This window comes from Acomys minous, assembly GCF_964271855.1.
Source record: "Acomys minous genome assembly, chromosome: 11".
Lineage (NCBI taxonomy): Eukaryota > Metazoa > Chordata > Mammalia > Rodentia > Muridae > Acomys > Acomys minous.
This window is the reverse complement of record NC_140492.1, coordinates 107,927,624-107,949,502: the sequence shown is the minus strand read 5'-3', so window position 1 is coordinate 107,949,502 and position 21,879 is coordinate 107,927,624. Positions and strand designations below refer to the sequence as shown.

Below are 21,879 nucleotides of genomic sequence, written 5' to 3'. Positions count from 1 at the left end.
TTCCTGTAATACACATCTTTCTGGAGGTAGGGATATATCTTAACTGATAAAATGTAAGCCTTGCAAGCTCAGGAAGTGAGTTCAAATCCTCAGAACCCATATTAAAAAAATAAACCTAGACACAGTTGTACACACTCGTAATCTCTACCATGGGAAGGTGGATAAAACCCTGAGCTCACTGGTCTGCCAGCCTAGCCTGTTCAGTAAGGTCCTGGCCAGTGAGAGACTGGTGCTTGCCCTGCCTAAAACAAGCAAATGGAAAACCATGAAAAGTACCTGAATAACATCTTAGTTTGTTCTCTGACATTTGTGCATGAACACACACACACACACACACACACACACACACACACACACACACAAACTTTATATGCCCCTGTCACTATATGGGAAAAATGCTAGTGAATAGTGGTAGTATTCATATAAACAATATAAATAGCCCAAAAGGGCTCCATAAATACATTCTTAAATCATTCCAAACCTGTTGGCATAAGTATAGTTTGAAATTTCCCCTATCTTTGTAATTTTGAGAAAATGGTCTAGACTAAATGTCTGTGACTATATCCAGATGATTCCTGTTCATAAGCCAAAAAATTACAGAAAATACCAGCTTGCTGAACACCACTAGGAGAACAAATTTGTCCAAGAGGTAACAAGACCAGTAAAGAAAAGCCAGTGTGGTGTTTTAAGATAATCAATTCACCTGTATCGCTTTTTTTGCTGTGACGTTCGAGAAAGCTAATTTGAAGTCTGAAAGTGGTAGCTTGCTGCCTGGAATTGGTACCCACAAGCTTCAAATAAACTATTCAATGAACTTGAGGCTGTCCTTCAGAGACAGGAGGATACACTCAGCTCCAAGCCATTAGGGAAGGTCTAATTTCACAGGGCCAGACAGACAAGAAAATGATCCTCAGAGGAAACCCTTCACAGAAACACCCTGTATGCGTCCTCTTGCCAAGCATCAGTAAGCTAGATAGACAGACCCGTTTTAGGACTGTTGTTTATTTGTTTTAGTATATTATCATTGTTGGGGGAAGAAAACCTACTGTTTGTTGTTCGAATCAGGTATAGTTAACAAGTCTCATGGTGACCCAGGCAACCCTGCGTTCCAACCTCACCTCATTAGCTACTTCTTAGCCATCCAACCCTCAGCCAGTTGCTGGCCCACTTGACCTCTATTTTCACAGCTGTGGGGAAAAAATGGCTATGGGAGAATCTATGTCATTTCTCAGAACTGTTGGGAAGATTGTGAAAGTTACTACCAAAAAATGCCCGGCACAAAGCCAGGCTTCTTGTAAGCTTACTTAAACCACACTGCAACCTGCATTTCTTTTCAGCCTTCCATTCTTATCCCCTCTCCACCATGTTTAGGGACCACCTTTCAAAGGCCAATGATTGCTCTATACTCTTCTTGCTAAGGTCCCCGAACATGAAGATGCTCCGTGGTCTTGTGGGTTGTTCAATATAAGACAGCCCACTAAGGAATGATTTAGTCTGTTTGTTCAGTGCTTAGCTCAGATTAGATTGCAAATGACCCAAGGAAAAAAAGCATTAATTTCTGTCTAATTGCTTATTTCTGCTGCTTTTCATTGTCCAGGACCTTGCACAAGGAGCCACATCTTCAACATCTTTTTTTATACTTTAATTTTTACAATTTACTATGAGTAGATTCTATTAAGGTAAACATGGAAAACAAGATGAAATAAAACAAAGCCCTGGGCTTGGAGGAGCAAAGATGTGTCAGGAGACATGAAAAGAACGAAAACAGCAGAGAAGCAGCATTCAAACATCAAACTTCCTGCATCAGTCATCCTACAGAGCCAGGTAACAATGCATTTGCCACTCTGGTGTTAAAGGAGGCTTTCATGGTCCTTGAATTTCTACCTGTCTGCTTTTCATTTTAAAACACTTCTAAGATGCATTTGCAGAGACGGCATAAGTGAAAAGCATTCATACATTACCAGGTCTAATGAAGATGGCTGCACACTCTGCCATTGATGAGGTAATAGCACAGGCGGCCAGGTCTTACACCAGGCACTCCACACAGTGACTTCCCTTAACTGCCTATGATTCAGGTACACAGATAAGGACACTGAGCCAGAGACGGGGAGAGAGTGCAGAAAGGAGGTGGCAGACTCAGTTAATCAGCAATGAGTCATCCTCTCTGAATGCGAAGCCTGCAGTACTTCGTCTCCTTCGGGTGAGCAATCACTGAACTCATTTGTGAATTCCACTCTGTTCTACTACGTAGTACGGTCGAATTGTATAACTTAATGTCTTTTTTACTCCCTGCAAAGCAAAGCTTGGTGGGCTGTGAAGGAAATACAAAGATTTCAAAGGATGTAAGATTACAGCCTTAGTGGCATGGGAACGTGGGCAACCATTAGCCAAGCCATTCAGGGCTTTTTAAAGATGGTTGCCTGTATGGGAGATGAATAGACAGCTCAGAAGTTAAGAGCACGTGCTGTTCTTATAGAGAGCCCCACTCTATGTTATAAGGCTCACAGTCTGTAACAGAAGCTACCACCACTGACCTCCTCAGGCATCGTAACGTACATGCACATACCTACCCACATGCAACAAGCACACGTAATTAAAAATGTAAAATCAATCTTTTTCAAAGGCACAATTGTAGCCTGTTTTTCTTTGGTACTAGGAAGAGATGTTGCAGAATCAGGACTAGGATTGTTCCTAGGTTGCAAATAAATGTGAAAACCAGTGGTATGTATTGTGTGTGCTTCCATGGAAATGTGGAAAACAGCTTCCCAAGAAGGCCTTGAGGCTGTATGAGTCCATGCCACACCCCAAAAATGTTTCCTTATCATATTACTCCCTCCAAAAAGCACCTTCCATTTGTTCCCCACAGCCAGCTTGCAAGATGATTAGAGCAACAGTCTTGCCTTGTAGAGAGAAAAAAACATTGGATGTCGAGCTCTGTGGGATATTGAGAAATAAATGACAAGCTCCCAGGCTCCCAGCTCTGGCCAGTAACACGTCACCAAGGCAAATGGCCTTCTGCTCTGTGCAATGGTCCATGGTTTTCTTAATGAAGAAGACAAACAAACAAAAAACATCTTGGCCAACAAAATTTTGCATGGTGAACACGAGGGATCAGCAGCATCATGCTGCAGTTCTCTGTGTCTCAGGAATTCCTTAAATGTCCTATCTGAAAGAGTTTTCTGTCTGAAGGGTGTCTGTAGCTGTGTTGACACAGTGCATGCCATTAGCTCTCGAAGATCCTTACCACTGAGCTCAGGCACCTGAGCTACTCCTTTCTCTGAGAAAGGCAGAGGACTGTATATTAAAGTATGGCAGACATGAAAAGGGCATCACTAGGACAGAGGTCGCACAGTTGCGAGGAGGTATGTGTCAGGTTGGGGAGGGGTGGACAAATTGTTTTTCTTGTCCTTAAGGAAGAGGTCGAGGATGGGTGAATGCTGAGAAATGTAGATTCCAACCGAAGAGCTAAATAATATTAGTGAAAGTCTATTGTCATCTTTCCTGATGGCTTGTTTAGCAAAATGTATATAAAACACACAAAAAAAGAATAAATGATGTAAAGAAAGACAATATTCTATGAGATATCTTTACACACTACGGGCTCAGGGTTAACCTCCTATTTTGGCATCTAATGGTGATGATGGCTTTATCTTGCCACTGTCTCCTTAAATCTTAACTCTCCACTGACAGCGGTAGCTACAACTACAAGGCGGGTCCTCCTCTTTGTCCATTGCAAACCAAGCCCTACATAGTAACACGCCTGAGTCACTCTGGCCACACGCTATGGATATAAGTGTAGTTAACACATACATTCTGGTATGTCTTAAATCCTACATTTAATTCCTTCAGTTGAGCTGAAAGCAAGCTATCTTAACAGCAAATTACCTATTTCTCTAAATACTTTGTGTTTTTCTGGCCATTTGTACTATAGCAACCCGTAACAATGTGTAGGCATAAGGTTACTGTGTAATTCAAATGCTGATTTCTATACTCCCCATATCTGGTTGCAATCCTTGTTCTAAGAATCTCCCGTCTCTATGTTGTGGAAACACTGTTCCTCAGTTATCCCCTAATATGCCAATAAATCAGCCTACAGTCAGTCACTGAGCAGGGGATAAAATAGGGCTAGACTTCAGCCAGTCAGGGAGGAAGGATTTAGAGGAGGAAGGCGGCTATTCAGCCATGGGAGAGGTCCCAAAGACATCAGGGGAGAGGAGCTAGAACAGCAAAAGCTAGAAAGTACAAGTATCTCTGGGATGTACGCTGGGAGGAAGCCAAGTTAGCCTAGAGAGTTAAGACTAGGGTAATAACTGCTCAGTTTTTGAGCTGTGAAGCTTGTTAAAAGTAATATAACAGAGCCTCAGTTTTTTTCTGTGTGATCGCCAAGTTAAGAGAGACAAACGCAGTTTTATAAAAATAACAACAACATACAGTGATAGAAGGTAACAGACTAGCGTAGTGTGTGCCTATAAAGTAAGGTAATTGTAGCACTCGGGAGGTCAGAGCAGGAGGAGGAAGAGCTCGAGTCTACTTGCGGCTCCATTGTGAGTTCTAGACCAGACTGGGCTGTGTGGAAAGGTTGCCTATAAACAAACCAGCCAGATGAAGCCGGGCGTGGCCATGCATCACTGTAATTCTAGCACATAGGAAGCAGGTGCTGAAGGGCCACATGCTCGAGGCCGTCCTGCTCCATACCACATCCCAGGAGCCAGTTCAGCCAGGGCTAAAGACTGAATACCTGAGTCAAAAGGGGAGGTGGGTGTACTTCAGCCTTCCCAACATTTCCAAAGAGTGTTTCTAGAAGATCTGATGTTGCATGTAAAAAAAAAAAAAAATTAAGAGGCACTCTGTCTGTAGAGATATTACAAGTCCTCTGTGCATTTGACACTTAGAGCATCACTGGGAAGCATGGTGGCCAGTGGCTCTCTTGCTAGATGACACAGGCCTTGATGAGCACCCCACTGTCATTAATGTCCATCTTCCTACACAGATACGATGTGTTTGCTACCTTAGACTCTCAGCTTAGTGAGCCGTTTACAATATGGACACTAGGCAATCTAGAGGCTCATCTGACACCTAAGTATCTGAAAACCACACCTGTCAAGAAGCACCAGAATGCCTCAGGAAAACCCAAGCCACAACAGCAGGGCACTGTTGCAATAATTTTGCAAGTAGGAAAGGTATAGTGATAGTGATTGAAAATGTTAACAAAAATGGTTTCCTTAAAGAATATTAAATCATGACGGTGTATATAAAACCTGTCTGGGACTTAAACATCTCAGCAAAAGTCAATGGATATGAAAATAAATATGATCTGTCCAATTATATACATATAATCTATATAGACTATATCTAAATGCACATTACATGCATATGTTTGTATAAATGGCATGGATTTGATCAACTCCAACACTATATCTTTTTAAATAACAGTTATCATCATTTAAAGGCAGAAAATCAGTCTTGTTCCATAAGCAGATGTCATAATACTTAACTTCTCTTTAACAGAATAAAACTTAAAAGAAGTGCGTTGACGGGGTCTCAGTCAGTACAGTGCCTGCTACATAAGCATGGAGGCCTGAGTTTGGATCCCCAGCACCAATGTAAAACAACTGGATGCGTCTATGCATGTCTGTAGTCCCAGTGCTGCGGGCAGGGACAGCGGCAGGCAGATCTTGGAACTTCCTAGGAAGCTAGTTAAATGGGCCTGGAGAAATGGCTCAGAGGTTAAAAGCACTGGCTGCTCTTCCAAAGGTCCTGAGTTCGATTCTCAGCAGCCACACAGCTCACAACCATCTATAAGGAGATCTTGTGCCCTCTTCTAGCATGCAGTAGTACAAGCAGGCAAAACACTGTATATATAAAAAATAAATCTTAAAAAAAAAAAAAGGTGTGGGCTACTACACCTGGCATAAAAAAAAAAAAAAAAAAAAAAAAGAGGTGACTACTGGGTTCAGTGAGAGCCCCTGCCTTAAAAGACTGGATGGAGAATAAATAAAATACTTCATGTAGACTTTTGGCTTCCATATGCATGTATGCACACCTACATATATACATGTACAATACATACTACAGAATATACACATACATAAACACACACACACAGATTTATATTAAAGGGAGGGCTATGCATCTGTCACCTCAAATTATTCTCAATATAAAGTGTCTTGGTGTACAGGCAGCTAAAAAAGAAAACCATACTCAAGAAATTTAATAAATGCCATAAAAGCTTTACATAGTGAGTTGTTTGTTTTGTTCAAGGTGGGGTTTTTCAGTGTTTGTCTTGAAAACATGAATTCCTGTGATCCTTTTGCCCCAATTCTCCGAGCACTTTAGACTACAAATGCAGCCATAATACTTAACTTGGAAGAGCTGTGGTCTGAACTCCGATATCACAGATCAACCAACCATGAAGCCAAAGCCACTTAAATTTATCTAAACACTCTTTTTTTTTTTTTTTTTTTTGGTAACAGTTTTCTAATTGGAACTAGGCACCTAAAAGCAATACTTGTATTTCTTACAGCTTCAAAGATCCCTAGAGATCTTAACGGCAGGGGAATTTGTAAGGGGGTAGGTTTGTACTTAGAATGGCCTTTCCTTTTGTTTTGCTCTAAGGCCCACCCAACAAAAGGCTCAGCCTCATTGCTTATCTCTGACAAATAGCAGGGCCCACAGCACAGGGTTCCTCTTATCTGCCCATTCCCCCAGGGCCCTCACTCTGCTGCGATGTTGTTATTTTGTGGTTAGTAGCTTCTATGAGATGAGAAACACCTTTCCTCTTTGAACTGTCAATAACCAAATATGGACTAAATTCTTTCGGTAACTTTTATTAGGACATTTTCCCCCTCTTGTGTATAAATGTGAACTTCAGAATGAGCAGAGGTATCTAAACATTTGACTTGTCATGCTACAGAGTTTAAATTATGAAAAGAGGTCCATTAAACAGTTGCATTGGTAAGGCATGGAAGTAGTTGATGTAATGTCACATTTATCTTTTTCTTGGAATCTTAAAAAACATGACCTAAAGAAGTGTCTAGACTTCATTTCCACACTGTTGCCCATTTTCTAAAACTTATTTAAAATATTTGACAAACATGTCCATGCATTTGTATATGGGGGTATAATATAATGTTCTAGCACATGGATCCATTTGGGAGAGACTAAAGCAATCTGTCTAACACGTGCAATAGACTCGTATGCTTATTCTTGGTTTGAACTCTTTTGATCTGCAAGGACACAATGTATTGCCCTTCACTACAGACACCACGCTGTGTGGCAGCAGCCCCTACAAACTGATGCCTCTTATCTTACCGAAACTGTTTGAAAACATCTCCCAGAGCTCAGGAGACTGTCACCACTCACTCCATGTTTATGTGGCTGGTTATTAGCTCTTACTCGGAAGTGAGATCACGCATACCTGCTTTGTTTATGCTTACTAGAATTCATTCCAAAGAACGTCAGTGGGGCTGGAGAGGTGGCTCAGCAGTTGCTCCCCATCACTGACGTAGTGGCTCACACCCATTTGTACCTTCTAGTTCCAGAGGGTCAGATGTCTCTTCCGATTTCTTCCAGTGCTTGGCCCACAGGTGGTACACAGACATACACGCCTAAGCAAAACGCTCACATACATCAAATTAACAGACAAATAACTTGATAAATATTTTTTAAAAATGAACAGTGTATCAGAGCCATTTATGGAAATGTTTTAATCCCTGACTTAAATAATATGAATCACGGTTTACAGCATGATCTTTGGAGTTTCATCAGTATGACAGCTCATATAAGCTCAATATACACTTGCTGTGTGCATAATTGAACAGCGTATAAGCTCACAGTGATGTTATCACTGAATTGCCCATTGTTTTTTCCCCCCTGGGCATGCTATTGATTTCATCAGTACGTGTTTGATATGTGATGAAATATTTATGCACATATCAAATTGTCTTATTTTTTTCTACTATGATGCTGTTTCTAGAAGAAAGGAATACGTATATAATATATCTGAATTTCAAATGAGAAGATTAAGGGTCTGACTGATTAAATGCCTTGCCACAAGAGTGGACATCTGCTTAAGCTAGCTGCGGCTCTTCCACTAAAACCTGATTATTTTGATGACCGGATGAAGGTGGCCAAGGAAATGCATGCTGGTACTTCACTTACACGATGAAGAAAATTTATATTAAAAGTAAGACACTACAGTTTGCACGGTCAATTGCAGAGCAGTTACACGAACAAACTCTCAGATTGGATTTGCATAGCAAAGCCATATGCTGTCTTCATGCAATATGCAAAGCAGCCTCCAGGAAAGATTCCCGATGCCCTGCCCCAATAGTTCAGAACTTACTGTCTACCTCACAGAGAATGGATATGATCTGTTCTGTAGTAGTCACTGTAAACCAAAGAAAGCAAAATGATAAACAGAGAGCAGCTCTCCCCAGCTTACTCGCATAGTGACGTGTGTGGGTGAATATGGTCTAAGGGGGCCGGCACCCACTACGTGATCCCATTTTTAGCACAAACTCTAGGATATCTCAAGTGGCACACAAGGTGACTTTTGGCAGGATGACAAATTCTTCTCTAGGTATGGCTGTAGGTCTGCTGGGTGGACCAGAATTCAGGCTCAGTCTTTTAAACCCTTTCTTTAGCTGCCTCTGGGCTCTTTGGTGGCTTACATCATTCACAGAAAACCATAGTCCTTTTGCCTAGGCTTCTTGTGTGAAAGGAGATACTCGTCAGGTCTCATTATGGAAGAGAGAAAGAGTTGGGGAGCGAGGGAGGGAGGCAGAGAGAGAGAAAGAGAGAGAGAGAGGGCGCACTAGCTCACATCCTCCTGTCTCTATGTGTTTTATAGGAATCTTTTTTCTCAGTACCAACCCCTTAAGATAGTTTCTGTACATAGAGGGAGACCTTAAAATATGTCAGGCATTTACAAAAGTGGTTGGTTTCAATGGCTAGACATGTTACAAGTACATTACAGTTTTTTTCTATACTAATAAGAATTGGTATTACTTTTGGACTCCACTAAAAAGAAGCCAATTAATTTTAATGGATTTCACACACAGCTATTCATTTGGTACTTGATTTGCAAAGTGTCCAGAAAAGTTCACTCTAACCTCTGACCTATCCTAAACCCTGACCAAGGGCCATCTTGGAGCTTCCTGGACATACAGAATCTCAGGTCTTAACTCAGATTTACTTAATCAAATTCCGCACTTTAACAAGCGCCCCAGAGCTCCGTGTGCACAGTCACGTTTGAGAAACACTGGCCTAAAACGCAGGGCTCAGCCTTTGTCTATAAACTGTCCTGGTCTCCACAGTATATAGTGCTCATCCGATCATGTACATTAAATGATTTAAAAGGAAGAAAAGGCAACTCTTCCTAAAGCAAAACTACAGCACGCAATGACGAACCCCTGCCTTTTTGTTTAACTCTGTTTTCTAGTGTTTTGATTGGCTGTTGGCCACATCACTCACTACAGTCTCAGATTACATTTCCCCATGGAGGTCAAAGATCACTGTGTCAAGCGGCTGCAGTCAGTCATTCAATGAATACAGGGGTGAGTGTCTGTTTAGAGAATGTCACTCTCTCTGACCCCTTCCATTTTTCAAAACGGAAATGTTTCCACTCTTGTCACCCCTGGCTCCAGGCAGGACAGTGGGGAACTGGAACTGGAGACAAGGATGAGACAATTCTGCTTTTCTTTCTTTTTTTTTTTTTGGGGGGGGGGGAGGTGAGTGGGTGGGTCGTTTTCGAGACAGAGTTTCTCTGTGTAGCCTTGGCTTTCCTAGACTCACTTTGTAGACCAGGCTGGCCTCGAACTCACAGCATCCCTCCTGTCTCTGTCTCCCAAGTGCTGGGATTAAAAGCGTGTACCACCACGCTTGGCCTACTTCTGCTTTTCTTCAGTGATTTTGCTGAACAGTTTAGCGGCTAGAACATAATTTAGACACTCAGTCTCCTGATACAGCTGTGATTGGCCAGGCCTGTGGCCCCAGCACTTAGGAGTCAGAGGCAGGGAGACTAGGAAGAACCAGTCTCACAGTAAACAAACAAATAAATAAATAAAATCAATTCTGTGGGTTTTAGTTTGTCACATCACCCTTGTCACTGAGAAAAATCATCAGCTGTTAAGACTTACTATTTGGAAAATACTAGAAACAAGCCAAGTGATCAGAAAGAATGAACAGGATTTAGAAATGAATCTGGAAAATTAGACACCAAGGAATGTTGATCTTGAAGATTACCTTTCTAGGAAAGCCTTACTTGTGAGGAAATCGGGAAGAACAACTTAAGTGCAGTATCACCTTGCAGACCTCCTCCCAAGGCAGAAATTGAGAGAATGCGATGAATTATTAATTACTCTTTAATTTGCTGCCCTGGTAGGAATCAAATACTTTTTAAAAATGAATGTTTTGAATACTCAATATGTTAATGGTTATATACATTGCTTTATGTGACAAAATCTCTAGAATACACTGTCTTGATGTTACTGTTTATTTTTCAATATGCCATGACTCACAGAGCCACAGGGCTAAATTTGATATTGTTGAGATCAGGGCCTTCTGTGTAGCTCACAGTTGTCCTGGAGTCTCCATCCCCTACTCCACTGTCCGTACCCCCAAGAGCTAGAATTATAGATGTACATACATCACCACCCTTAGCTAGCAGTAGGACTAGACTTTGAAGGCTTTAAGAAACAGGACTCAGAGTAACAACCCAAGCTACACTTAGACATCTGCAGACACCACTTAGAAATTCATGATCAAATTTGGTATGGTACAAGCTGAACCTGGATCGACATGATTAACTCGATTTATAATGCGAGGTCATGGGTGAGGTTGTCATAAACTATAGAAGGAATTGCATAGGAAGGCAGATGAAGCAGCAACAGAATCTTGACACTGAAAAATAATAATGACAATAACAAAGATGGGGTGATAAAAGAAAAAGCAGCTTTGCGTACATGGATAAAATGTTTGAAAAGTAACACACACTTATGGTACCTTGACAAATACCCTGTATTTTCTGGCACTTCAGAATGGGTAGAGATGGTTTAGATCAAGTGTAAAGTAGTAACTTTTCCAAGATGTAAGTAAAACCCTGATTTAACGTGGTTATAGGGCATTACAGGTAGAACTGAAAATCGGAGATAAAAATTTAAAAAAAGAAAATAAAATGAATTATTTTTCACAGTTCTTGATAATTAGGGTTATTGTTGGATTAGGAAATAATAAAAATATTATGATATGCTTAAACTGAGCATAATGGTTAGTTTTAGTCAGCCTGACACAATGCTGAATCACTAGGGAGCAGAGTCTCAATGAGAGATTATCTAGATCGGGTTGGCCAGTGGAGATGGCTGGAGGGAACTGTCACGATTGCATTGGTTGACAGGAGAAAACCCTGCTTATTATGAGTGACGGTCCTCTCTGGGCCTAGGAGTCCTGCCTATGTACAGAGAGAAAGTCGAGCATAGGTAGGCAAGCGTGCATTCATTCGCTTTGTTCTTGGAAGTGGTGCAACTTGCTGTTTGAGTTCTTGTCTTGGCCTCACCCACTAATGGACGACAAACTGGAACTGCAAGCCAAAGTAAGCCCTTTCTCCCTTAGCTGGCTCTTCTGTCAGAGTTTATTATTATAGCAACAGAAATGAAACTGGGACAACATTGAATATGGACCACAGAGGGAGGGAAAAATTCTACCTTTATATCCAACCAAGTGTTTTTTTTTTTTTACAATATTGTCATTTTTAGTCAATAATGTACTATTCATTATGAGAAGACATAAACTATAAATGGCTCACTGTTACCCATGCTGTTCCTAGACAAATATCAGAACACTCAGCTCTGTAAATGAAAAACATAATAGCTTCATTCATTAAAATGCTCACACTGTCAGTGAAAACCCACATAGCCTATACTTTGGTGAGTGGGCAGAACACCAGAGTTCTACTTTGGGGGCTTAAAAAAAAACCAAACAAAGTTGGAGTCCTTTGAAATCCTGTTTGGAGGTGTCAAGGAACAAATACAAGACCTACAACTGAGAAATACTACCCTCCAGAATACACTGTCTCTGTGTATGTACACAAACCTACACAAGATGCCTGTGTGTTTATTTGAAATTATTTGGTGCGGGTCTAGTCACGGTGGCTTCAAACTGGAATGTATGAATACTTAGTGATAATGGGATAGGTAAGCAAATTGCTGTTGGCTGTTTAATGGAATACCACCACAGTTAGAAAAGCCTACCGCCGTGCAACATAAGGTGAAAGAAACTTGAGAACACAAAATTGACAAGGAGGAAAAAAAAATACCCTGTGAATTTTGTTGTAGTTATGCAATTGCATTCCTGTAGAGTTTACTTTGAGTGTGCGCGTGTGCATGTATGTAGGCGTGGAGATTAGAGGCTAATATTGGATGTCTTCAATTCCTATTTCATGTCAATTTTTGAGACAGGGCCTCTATCTGAACCTGGAGCTCGCAGTTTTGCACACACTGGATGGCCAGTGAGCTTCAGGGACATCCCTCCCTCTGTCCACTGTGTCTCCATCAACCGGCTTCATTAGGCTTTGGGTGGGCATGGCCATGCCCAACTTTGTACCTGGGTGCTAGAGATTGAAAGTTGGGTCCCCATGCTTATGCGCCCCCCTGAGCCATATCCACAGCCCTCATGTAGAGTTCAACACAGTCACCACGTACTGGTGCGACTGGAAATCAGGGCAGGAGCTACCTTCTTAGTGACCGGAGCAGATCCTTGGGAGCAGTTTTGCTTGGTCAAGATTAGGGTGTTGTGTTGTGTTGCGTGAGCAAAGACTATTGTGCTTTTTGTCAATAGTACCCCAGCTGCATCTTAGGGTCACAGAACTTAGTAGGCAAAATACTTGCAAAAAGAAAAAGCAGAATGAATATAAATATTAAGCTTTTGAAAACTCTCCTATCTTAAGCAGGAATTTCCTCCATTCCTTCCTCACTGTTTCCACAAGGTGCCCTGATATCTCTTCTTGTGTCCATCGCATGGATTTGCTTTGGGGAGAGAAAGTGCATATTTATTCCCATGTATGTCAGAAATCAGCACACAACCCAGCAGTTGGCACAGGGTCCTCTGCTCTCTTTACAAAGAGAACCAAAGGACACGAGCGATTCTCTCAGTGTCAGTGTCCCTGACAACCTCCCTACCACCTGTGGCTGGGCATCTCAGATGTTCTAACAAGGAGCAAAGAGGCAAAGTTACGGCGGGAAACATCTCATCATTTTCCAAGGACCTGTCAGATGTGAGATGAAGCTGTGTTCTGAGGATGAGGATGAGTATAAGCTATTTCCATCCCTTGGGATCTTCCATCCCAAGATCCCAGCAGGAGCCCTTCCTGCACACAGTGGATGAGCGCTTTGTGCCGGGTCTACCCAGAGATGGTAGGGACAGTTCGTTGTCTTTTGTTATGTTTTCCTCTCTCCCAGAGTGACCACCGCTCACTAGAGAATGCATTTACATCATCAAATTAATGCGATTGTTCAACAGGACATAAATCATCCCTTTGGATGAAAACATGGATCAGATTCAGTTAATTTTTCATCCTCTTCTAAACAATGCTATGGTTCGGAAAGAAAAAAAGGCCCTGAAAACCAAGAATATTTTATAGACTTAAGCTTCTTCTCTCAGCCAATCTATTTTGCTTCTCTCCATAAACAAACCGCACCGCAGCATTCTTTAAGCATAGCAGTGTTCAGCAGATAATCCACAAATCAATTAAAGACAAGCTAATTGCCAAAAGGGATCAAGCGACAAGCCTTATGAAGATAATATTTACAGGCACCATGCTGAAAATGTATGTGTTAGCAAAGAGCTTGGTCTGGCCAGCTTTCTTTCTAATGCAGGACTTAAAACTTGTATGCTTATTTTCTTTTCTTGGTAAAGGTCTCGCTAGATAATCCTGTGATTGGCATGGAACTCATAGAGATGGGCTTGCCTCTGCCTCCCAGGTGCTGGGATTAAAGGTGTGCGCATGGCCATTCCTGACTTGTATGATTACTTTGGGAAGTGGAGAACTCACTACCTCATTGACTTTACACTGTGAAATCTGCCTTTTGCTGGAAAATGTGCAAAAAGTCCTGGCAAGTCCCAAACTCTAATACTGTGGCTGTACTGGTGATGTTTGATTTTAACTTCCAAGTTTGTTTGTTTGTTTACTGTAACAGTTCCACACGTGAACCTTTAGGAGGATTATAAGACATCAGTACCAGAAAGCGCATTGTCTGCTGTCCCTCCCACATTTTCTTTTCTTTGCTCTTCTCCCTTCTCTTCCTCCTCGAATTTCCACAGGGAAGGAAAAGCAAAGGCATATTCCCTCACAAGGTCATGGTCCGACCTACCTAAAACAAGGTCAGTGATGGGGTTGGTTTCCACACAGTTCCATTACCGAGGTGCAGCCAATTCTGAGTTATAGGTCAGATGCCGAGGACTGCAAAGGTATTCACGGATGCATCGATGGTCTGGATTCATAGTTAAATAAATGATCATTTTTCGTGTTGAAGGCTTTACTGATTTTCCCAAGCAAAAACCTCTCTTTCCAATTCTTTTTCTTTCTTTATTGTTAATATGTTTCCTTTCTCTAGAGACCTCATCCATTTTGCTCCTGAAGGGTTAGTCATACATCAGTCATAGAGGAGTGTTGAAGAAGTCTGCCACAGTTGATGCCAACCATTGCCTCTTAGGAGTATTTATAAGATAGTATAATCAGCAACCAGCTGTCTAAGATTACAGAAAGGTAAAATCAAATCAATTATACTTAAATGGTAACAAATACTCAACATTCACTACTTCTAAGTAATTAGACTACACAGCACTATCATGCGAGCCCCAAGTATCTGCCCTGGCTCGCTGACCAAAGGCATTGAGGTACATGGCTTCTGGGTTGAATGAGGCTGACACCCGGAACAGGGATTTTAACAGGACACAACCTACAGCTTCTTAATCTATCCAGTCCATCACTAAACATTCTCTACCATAAATACAACAAAGAGAATCAGGGTGCCCCATGCTTATCAGGGGTCTGAAAATTATTCCAATGCATATATACTACATATTACCAATGTGTATCAAACACCCTTCCAGGGAGTTTTACATACAGGAAGAATAAAGAAAAGTCACTGCTATGCAGAACTTACATGCTAGGGTTAATAATAGCTAACATTTGGCTTCATGCTGTTTATATACTGGGAACTTCACACAGCCAACACAGTCCATGCTACGCTCTGTTTAAAACACGAGGAAACCGAGTCACATGGAGTTAAGTAATTTTTCTAATGTCAAATAGCGTCCGTAAGTAATGATGTGGAAATTTAAACTTCAGTGTTGCCGCTTTGGTGCCAGCCAACTGCTTTCGACTTCCAAGGTAAACTTGTGTGCGTGTGCAAAGTGCCTGGAGGGACACTGTTCATACGTCAGCTAGCTGTGTGATATGATTCTGAGACCAGACGAGGTCTCAGCAGTGACAGCTAGTCTCTAAACATATTTGAAAGGGGACATCACAAAATTCATGAAGTGACAAGGGAAGTGTAGAAAACGCTATAAAAGAGGTGGCAGCGAAGCCTGCCTTTGCGCACATATTTTCCCTCAATCTGCACAATGACCTTATAAAGTAGGTGTTTTCATTTTCCATTTATAGACATGGCATTGGTTTCTGGAGGCCAGGAGAGTTACCCAGCTGAGAAATCCAGAGCTGGCGCTTCAGCGTGGCGTTTGGCTCAAAAGCCAAAGCTACCTAGTCCATGCTGTGCCTCTCCATAAAGTCAATGACTGATATTGCCATTTTTATCAGATGATTTTTTTCCTTGTCAGTTTAGTACATATTACTCACGATTTGGGGTACAATAAAAAAACTAGTTAATGATCAGGATAGTGCCAGTAGGATGGATATGTGTGCCACATGCTGATGCTGGCCTCTCTGAGTCTCCTGGCTAATGAGCAACATTTTTGCAACAGAGTTTTTACAATATGACCAGTGATTTCTGTTAGACTGAAAAAAGCCAGACTGAAGTCCAAGAAGGTGGGGGATGGGGGTGGGGGTGGCGCAGGGAAATCTCAGGAGGGAAACAGAAACAGACCACATAAAACCACATAAAACCACCTTCTCTCTCTCCCTCCCTCCTTCCTCCTTCCAACTCTTCCTTCACCTCTCTTTCTTTAGTTCTTTCATTTATCCCCGCCCAGCCCCCATTTGGATTTTTGAAACAATGTGTCACTCTAGCCTACCCTTATGGACCATTATGGATGCAGAGAGAGATGCCCCCTCCTGCTTGTCCTCTATTTCTCAGCTGCAGCATCTGTCTGGTTCATGTACTCCTTCATCCCTTCTGTCCATTCTGCCCAAGAAATACTTTGACACTGGGCATCTGGTACAGTAGCAGGATGCACAGGAGGCTCTAGCTTCTTTCCTTAGACCTTAGGTATGAAAAGAGTTATTTTGTTTCAATGTTTTTCCTTAACACTAAGTTAAACCACTATACCTGGTCTCTATATATTAGAAAACTGAGATCAATATGTATCAGAAGATATATACATATATATAGTATTATATATTATATTATATTATATTATATTATATTATATTATGCAGCCTATTGTATCACATACTACAAATAGTATTATCCTCCTACTATATTTTAGAATAAGTATCTTCACTATTTTGCTTGAAGCTAGGAGGTATTATTTATGCAGGGGAGGATTCTGATTTCAAGAGTCTGAAGGACTCACACAGAATTCCTCCTGGTGTGGTAATAAGAGGATCAACTCCAGAATCTGAAGGTGGAAGGGTAACTGCTCTTGGGTGTCTGGGTTGTAGGATTGCCTGCCGGAGTTCATCCTTGGCAAGCTTTCACATACTGTCTAGCTGATGAATCCATTGCCCGGGGCTGTTTTATAGGACTACATGCATGAGATAATGAATATCTCTGGGAACGCTGCCTAGTACAGGGTAAGCACCTGCTATAAAATGAGCCCCCTCCTCCTTCTCCTCCCCTTCCTCTCCTCCTCCTCCTCCTCCTCCTTCTTCCAAGACAGGGGTTCTCTGAGTAGCCTTGGCTACCCTGGAATCAGCTCTATAGGACAAACTGACCTCAAACTCACAGATCCACCAGCCTCTGTCTCCCGAGTGCTGGGATTAAAGGCCTATACCACTATGCTCTGCTTAGCTTCTATTATTATTTTTTTTAATCCTGATTTCCTGACATTCTATGTATGGTCCTTGATTTCCAAATCTCCCGTTCTCCCTCTACTATTTGACAGCGATTGTACGCAACCCCCTCATTTACTCTAAGGAATAAAATGAGTTGAGCTGGGGAGCATAAGAAACAACAGAAACAACCTGAGAAACTCTAAGAATGAAATAAATAGTGTGCAGTAGCTGCTCATTGGACTCGGAGAGGGATGCTCCAGACCTACCGACTTGCTTGTAGCGCTCACACCCCAACCTAAGGGAAGGGATGTAGCCAGGGTTTTCAGGAGGACATTGGCAACTGTGATTCCACAGTCTATTTCTTAGGTATAGTAAGAGGCAAGGAGAAGCGAACAGACCATGTATTGTTGGAGGACCCTGCTGTTTGAGGTTGCAGTCCTCCCAGTCCAGATAGCCATTCTGAGCTCAGCATTAGATGGAGGAACGCCCTCTCCCCAGCAGGTCCCCCTGCTCTCTGCCTGACTTCATCTGGAGAGTGCCTTTAGACACGGATGCTCATAACCACATTTGATATACAGCCTTTAGGACTGTTCCCTGCTAGCTCTTCCTTTCCTGCTCCTATATAGGACAATTAGGTGCTGTGCTCCAGTTCATATGATAGGAGCATGCTGCCAAATGCAAGTCAAGCATCATTATGTGCCTAATTTTCAATCAATTATGTACACCTATCTTGGAAGCCCCCCACCCACTCCCCAAAGACTATGTAAGCCTTTGTTCTCCACAAGTAAAGTTGAACTAGCTCCCTGAAGTGATTCTTGGAGTTTGCTCATGGCACCTCGCCTTCCTCTCCTCCTGCCTTGGTGGGCTAGCAGCAAACAAGCCCCCACCCCCCAGGGAAGAAGAGAACCACAGTGCACTTTTCTATAAGCCCCACTCACACCTGCTGTTCTGAAACCTGCAGTTCAAAGAGATAGATTGGAGCCTGCTTTCCCAGGGTGTGCTTTCAGATATCAAAGCTCTTTTGCTTAAACATCTTTTCCTTTATCTTTCCACAGCACAAGACTACCTGTGTCAGTCTGTGGTCTGACTGTGCATGACACTCTGGCCCACTGTGAGGTGGTGAGGTGGTGAGATGGTGAAATATTTACTTAGTACTCCTATGACAAGAGGTACTAGTATATGCTCAGTGTGTTTAACAAATTACTGTCTTGGCAATTCTGCTAAAACTCTGGGGAGGGAAAGATGTTGAAACAGCTTACAAAGTTGAGTCCACCATATTTTCTGAGGATTTCAGTTTTTGTAGAGTATCTTGTTACTCCTATCAGTTCAGGGGGTAGGGCAGTTAGAGCATCTTCTGCCAAGACCTGTGTGGCTCTCCTGAGTCAACCTCTGTGCTACCTGGCTGTCCCTAAGAGAGACTTTATTTGCATGTCACCTAGCCCATGGCTGCTATGTGAAATGTCCTTGTGAACATCTCCTTCTGAGAAGCCAAGAAGATGAAAGCTTTATGATATCTTCTGGTGGGAAGACAAGGCAATCTCTATAACAGTAACACTTTACTACTTTCTTGAACATTACTGGAATTTCCAACACTAACACTTTTTCTAAGGGAAAAAAAATTGCTGGTGTTTTCCAGCTAGAGTTCTTTGAGCTGCCAAGCTTGTTAAGTCTTTGCCCCAAACTTGATTCTCACATTATGGTTCCCCCAACCCTGTTATTCAAGATACTAATTTTAAAAAATCCAAAATAAGTCATCCGCATCACTTTTTTACGAATCTAATCTATTCTTATCTCTTCTCCAAAACAGGAGTAAAAGGCCTCTCTAGAGAGGTGGGTCTTACACAACAGGTCAAAACCGAGGGGTAATTGTTGAATGCCTTTGAAAACAAAGTCACCTTTGTAAGCAGCTCCCTGATGCTGACAATGATCCTGGAACTTTAAACATGGTTGGCACTCCATTCTGAATCCACAGAGGAGAGTTTGTTATTAGGTAATCCTGTCCTACTCCCTACTCCCATGATCCCTCTCTTCCTTCTCCCCCTATTAAAAGCATGTTTTTATTATATTTATCTATATATGCTGTGTGTGTGTGTGTGTGTGTGTGTGTGTGTGTGTGTGTGTGTGTGTGTAAATGTAGAGGTCAGAGGACAAATTTGTGAGGTCTCTCATTCCTCTAGGTGGATTTCTGGGAGAGAAACCTTTCAGCTCTAGTCACGAGCTTTGTCATTACTTTTTCTATGAAATCAAACTTACTTTAAACAGCTATATGTAAATATTTTGTTTTATTTTCTTAAAATGTATTCTGCTCACAAAAGACTTGTCACTAGTGAAAAATCTAGTGTCAAGTCTATCTTGCACACTGTACAATTATCTAATAGTTTGTTTCTCAAGAGTCACCATACTCACTACACATACATGCTCTCCTACCACTTTAACAAATCAGACCAATTAGCTAAATGTTGTGTCTTACAGATGTGCCTTGGAAACATAGCCAAAGAAATGCATTTGAACTTAATTCTCTGAGTGCCACCCGCATGCTATATTAATAACCATTTCATATTCAAAGAAAAATGTGATACAATACTATGCCCATTTAAGAATCATTACAGACTATATAAATATATAATATTGTCCCCAGGGAAAAAATACAATCTTACATGGGATAAATTTAATGAAGAAATACTGGCCAAAAGCCAGATCTTTCAGTTGGATCAATAGTGGAATCATATCCAACACCTTTTAAAGGCCCAGGGAAGCTTGTTATGGTCACACTTTAAAGAAGATTGTATATTAAAAAGAAAAAGGGAAAATTGTTAAGGTGTTTTGAAATTAAAGTACATTTTAAATATTTTTAATAAGAAGTTTATGGCTTTGACCTCAAGGAATGCTATGCAGTAGAACTGATTATCCTAAGATAATCATAGCATGTATGTGCATATGCACACATGTGCGTGCGTGCAGTCTACAGATATATAATGATTCACTGTGTACAGTTTGCTTCATTTGTGTACAAATGATTCATTTGTGTACAAATGTAAAGCTATATGATAGTAGTGGCTTTTCACTATCCTATATCACTGCGGCTGTATTCACCAGTCTTTAGAGAGCTGAGAAGACTCAAGCCAGCCGCCTTGTTATCTCCTTAGCCTTCCGATCTGATTTGTGAAAGGCCTAAGTGTGAGAGCTGGATTGGATGCAGTTTGCAGTGACATCAGGTAAGAGGGAACGGCAGTGTTCTAGTCAAGTGTCAGGCTCCAAAGACTTTGCATTCTAGCTGGTGAGACAGTGTAGAGCCCACAGCAACGAACACAGTGCATATAAAAAAGTTCAATTTATCATTATGCAAGGAATTGACAAATTAAGAGGAAATCAATGAGTGATGAAGTCTCTCAGGTTTCCTAGAGGGACTAGCCCTTGACAGTTACCAGAGATGCTGTCTTCAGCCTTTGATTTATTATAAATAAAGCAGGTAAGAATTAAAGTGTGGGACACACCGATAATGGATGATGGAGAACCCTTCTTCACTTACTTAGAGCAGGACACATACTTGGAAAGGGGCAGAGCTCCACCAAGGATGCGCCTATATCTTTGATTTTTTTTTAAAAAAAGGAACGTGTCATAACTCATTTGTAAGTCAAATACAACTTCAGCTCTGTCTCAGATTCTTGAGTTCACCGAGCCACAGATTTCTTCCACTCCATCTACTCTGCAGGTAGAGGTCTATCATGCCAAAGAACTTGCTTTTAGAACCGAATGTCAATAAAAACCTAGAAAGCCACATCTTGGACATGTGCACAATAATTTCCAAGACTCTGAAATGTTCTGATCATGCAATGACTTATAGCCAAGAACGAGATGCTGATAATAAGCAAACCAGACACATTCTCTGATGCAAAGTTCTCATAGGCATGTTTTCCAACACTCAACCAAATGTCTTAATAAATTAACATCACTATGAAAATGCTAGTTGTCATTTTGTTTTCCTTCTTTTAAAATAGAAGTTAGTGAAAGCACTACCTACACATTTTGCTGGAAACCTTTTTTATACCTGGATAGTATTTGTTTACAGATTTAGTATTAGGTCTTTGTAATTTGCTGTCTCAAATTTTTCTTGCTCACTAAAAAAAAATTCTAGGACAAATCTTCCTTTCTGGTTTTAAGCAAATAAACCATTAATGTGTTCATCCAAATTTAAAAGTTCTCTCTGTAGACAACTTAGGACATAATTTAATTCAAAAATAGTGCATACTTCTGTGTGAGCTTGAGAGTCTCTGAATTTGCTGTAGCTGACCTAAATAACAGAGACCCAGCTTTAAGATTGTGCAAGCAACTTCATTTTCATTTACTGTTGTTGCCTCAGCTCCCAACAGTACAGCCAGGTATTTGGTTCAAATTAACTAGGCTTTGCTGTCTAACAAAGTTTACAATTTGTAGTGGGCATTAAAACAAACAAACAAACAAACAAACAAAACAAAACAAAACGATTTCCATTGAAATCATTAGAAATACAAGATTAAAGAATGCATTAACTTCGAATGTACGGAATCTCATTCTGTGAGACAAGTTTTAAAGCGAACCACCATGTGGACAACAGAGTTGGCCTCAGCTTTTCAATGTGGATTTGAAACTGTAAATGACCCCACTGTGGTTTTACCACTATTGTTTGCTGATTTCATGAAATCAAAAGCTGTTCTGGGTCTTTAAAGAGT

The 21,879-nt window shown here is 41.2% G+C and overlaps 1 protein-coding gene across 12 annotated transcripts in view; it reads right to left on the bottom strand.

Moving 5' to 3' along the window:
* The window catches only part of PDE4D (phosphodiesterase 4D), a 1,423,826-nt gene that overhangs the window by 285,950 nt on the left and 1,115,997 nt on the right, over positions 1 to 21,879 (bottom strand). The gene's annotated exons all lie outside the window — the stretch shown is intronic.